Source organism: Neophocaena asiaeorientalis, unplaced genomic scaffold, assembly GCF_003031525.2.
Source record: "Neophocaena asiaeorientalis asiaeorientalis breed wild unplaced genomic scaffold, Neophocaena_asiaeorientalis_V1.1 scaffold79, whole genome shotgun sequence".
In the NCBI taxonomy this organism is placed as follows: Eukaryota; Metazoa; Chordata; class Mammalia; order Artiodactyla; family Phocoenidae; genus Neophocaena; species Neophocaena asiaeorientalis.
The window spans coordinates 4,909,865-4,913,838 of NW_020175402.1; positions in this window are offsets into that span (position 1 = coordinate 4,909,865).

Below are 3,974 nucleotides of genomic sequence, written 5' to 3' on the forward strand. Positions count from 1 at the left end.
GTGTATAATGGACAGGACTCTGAAACCAGGTCCCCCCTGGGCTGCCTCTTCTCTTTCAAGGTCTCTGACTCAGACCACAGAGAGACATGACTCTCTGTGAGACCTTGGACAAATCCTTGATCTTTGTATGTCTTTGTGCCATAAGTATTAGTGGTTCCATGCCTCAGGCCCTGAAGTTCACAGAGAAAAAGTGCATTTCTCAGGGTTGTGCAGCTAGGAAAGAACTGAGCTTCAATTCAAATTCAAGTCTCTCCAATTCCAGATGCCTTTCCTCTCTATTCTTTTTTTTATATTTTAGTATTTTCTCTATTTCCTATCTTTCCTACAAAAGAAATGCATAACTTTGATGAAGATCGGAAAAAAAGAATAATCATTATAATTTAAAAGTGTATTTTCTAGGGTTTCCCTGGTGGCACAGTGGTTAAGAATCCGCTTGCCAATGCAGGGGACACGAGTTCGAGCCCTGGTCCGCGAAGATCCCACGTGCCATGGAGCAACTAAGCCCATGTGCCACAACTACTGAGCCTGCGCTCTAGAGCCTGCGAGCCACAATTACTGAGCCCGCGTGCCCCAACTACTGAAGCCTGCACACCTAGAGCCCGTGCTCCACAACAAGAGAAGCCACTGCAATGAGAAGCCTGCGCACAGCAACGAAGAGTAGCCCCCGCTCGCCGCAACTAGAGAAAGCCTGCGTGCAGCAATGAAGACCCAATGCAACCAAAAATAAATAAATTAAAAAATAAATAAATAAAAGTGTATTTTCTAATTCCTAATGTTATGTTTGCCAGGCTGGTTGTGCCCTGAGAGGTGGTTGGCTGTGTCCCCTGCCCATTCTTGGGAGCATGGAGCTCAGGGCAATTAAGGAAGCTGGGAAGGAAGCTGGCAGATGCCAAAGCTCTCTAACCTCTGATCCTGTACACGTGCTCTTCCTACCCTGAATCCTTCTCCCTTCCTGTCCCTCCGCCATCTGTGCATCCATCTCACACTTCGATTCATCCTTCAGGTCTCAGTTTAAATACCGTCTTCTGCAGGGAACTCTCTCTGATCCCCTCCCCACCCAGCTCAGTGTCTGCTCTGCGTTCGCACAGCCACTGTGTTTCTCCTATCCCAGGAGATACCTCACTGAACTGCAGTCACCTGTGTCCTCCCTAGGCTGTGTGCTCTCTGAGGGCAGGGCCCCATCTGATCACTGCTGTACCTTCAGCAGCCAGCTCAACAGAGAAGGTAATGATCAAATTTGTTGAGTGAGTGAAATAAAGAATGAATGGATAAATGAATGAATGAACAAGGGGACTTCTCTATTCTCAACTAGCTCTGTCTACCCTTGCATTATTTTTCAATTCAAACAAATATTGTTTGAGTGGCCTTATGGGGCCAGGCACTCTACCTAACTTCAGGGAATCTCATGCTAAGCAAAACCAATCTAAGGAGAGACTGTTAAGTAACTAAACTATAAATAAATACATACTTATATATGACTAGTGGGAAATGCCATAGAGGATAGGAACAGGGGACATATCAGAGAACAGCAGGGAGGTGAGCTATGACTTTGGGGTGGGTCACATCTGTGTTTGAATCTTTGGCCACTTATCTGCTGTGTGACCTTGAGCGAGTCTCTTCACTTCTCTGGGCTTTGGTTTCTCATCAGGAACAAAGGCTGCCGATGTCCCTCCTTTAGGGGTACTGTGGAGAGAGAATGTTCATCTATTCAACAAATACAGGTTGAGTATCTCCTTCTATTCAGAGAAACAACTTGCCCAAAGTAAGCCAGATGGGCAGTGTGTGTGGGATTTGAACTCAGATCTGACTGGTTCTCTGGATCTGGCTGATGGTGGGAGGTGGGGATAAGTCCTAGTCTTGTTCCTCTTGGTTCATCCCCAGAAGTTGGGAGCAGTGATCTGCCTGATGCAGGCAAAACACCTGTAGATCTCCCCACGGTGATGGGGGAGGGATCTTCGGCACAGAGAAAGACACAAAGTTTGATGACACAAAGGAGACCATTCAAAGGGATGAACCATTCAGCAGGGCATTCCGTCATCCCCATTGAGCCCCTCTGACTCCCTGAACCCCATCCTCCTCACTGAATTTCCCTTCTTCTCCCTCTGTGAGCCTCTAGCACCAATGCACCCACTAAACCCCTCTCCCCTCACTGAGCCCATCACATTCACTGAGCCCCTCCCTCACTGAGCCCCTCCCCTCACCCTGCACTGAGCCTCCGCTACTCCCGTCACTGAACACCCTCCCCCTCACTCCCTCCTTCAAAGTCCTCCTCCCTTACCCTTCACTGAGCTTGACGCCCCCTCATGGACCTCACCGTCCTCTCTGAGCCCCTTCTGAGCTGCCTCTCAGGAGCCGAGCTGTCTCGCCCACGAATCCCAATCACTCAATCTAAGGCACTTAAAAGCACTTAGAGAACATGATGCGGAGGTGGGGCGGGGTGGTGTGGGGGTGGGGTGTGCTCCAACGTCCTCCTTCTCCTCCACATCAAGCCAGTGCAGCGCCCCCATCAGCCTCCTCTTCAGCCTGGGGCGGTAATCACACTGGCCACACTTTCGGCAGGTCCCCTGAGCCCACGGTCTGCTGCAGTTCTTCCCAATTGGTCTCAGCTGGTTTCTGGCCCTCCAGCCCCTGCCACCGCCCAACACAGAGCTCTTTCATTTCTGATGGCACTTTCAAGTGGATGGCAGTGCCATGTTGTCTGGGTCAATGTTTGGAGGGGGTATGGCAAGATCACTTCCGCTGTGGGAAAAATGGCTAGAGCTCAGTTCTATCGTTTTGCCAGTATGACTAAAGTCCCAGTTAAGCAGGGTCCCCTCAATGACAGTGAGGAGACCCAGGTATCTGAGTTCCCAGAGGGCATGAATGGATGAGCTTGTCGCTTTCGGCGGTCCAGATTGAGCCACGGACCTTGGGCAAGGCTCCACTACACCTTCTGGGTCTGTTTCCCGCTGTGTGATAGGTGTGGGGACACCTACTGGGAGGAGCAGACAGGAGCAGGGGCTTGGAAAGAATTTTGCCCACTGAGGGGTGGGGCTCCCCTGGGGGGCCACCAAGATTTGCGAAAGCCGCGCCAAGCTCAGCAGCAGTGCTGAGGTTTGTTCTGCAAGTGAAGGGCTTGCCTGGTGAGGAACCAACACTGCCAGATCCCCACTAGGAGGCCAGTCGCCCCTCTGTGTTAACCTCTCCATGGCCGCAGGGAGATTGGAGAAGGTGGTCCTGGTGAAGTTTGCGGCCCAGGAGACCAGGTAGAGCCGATTCAGCCAAGGTGCAGCGTTTGGTATGTGCAAGGAGACAAGCCTCCTGAGTTGTGTCTCAGGCTTTCACTGTCACATAGTGTGGCTTCAGGCAAAAGCCTACCACAGGTGGGGACTGGAGTCCATGATTTATAAGCACTAGCTACTAGAGCTTATGACTCAGGGGCCAGGCTAGAGAAGATGCGGTCCCCTTTCCACCCAAAATTTGGAGGAGGTGGATAGGGACTGGATGCCCTAGCAGAGCAGCCTGGGTCGAAGGACCAGGGAGCTGAAGGGTTTGGGCAGTGTCCTGACGGGGCGGGGCAGGGGAGGAGGGTTCAGGGCATGCTAGTCTTTGATTGGCTTTGCTGCCCTTCGCTCCGCCCCATGGCCTATAAGACGCACCCGCGGTTGCCTTGGCGCTAGTGTGGGGGCTGCGGCCGCGTCTCTCTCCGTTTTGAGGCCTCCGTCCTTCCCAGCGTGGGGGACAGCCGGCCAGACCCGCGGACCTACTGCTGCGGACCGCCGGGGGACGGGGGATGCCGGGCTGCCGCATCAGCGCCTGCGGCCCGGGGGCCCAGGAAGGGTCGGCGGAACCGGGGTCCCCATCGCTGCCGCCCGGGGAGCGCCTATTCTCCCCTCAGCCCCCGTCCCCAACTCCGACCTTGACCCCGACCCCGGCTCAGGCCTCACCGCAGCCCGAAGTGGCCCAGGAGTCGGCGGGCTCGGCCGAGGGGCAGG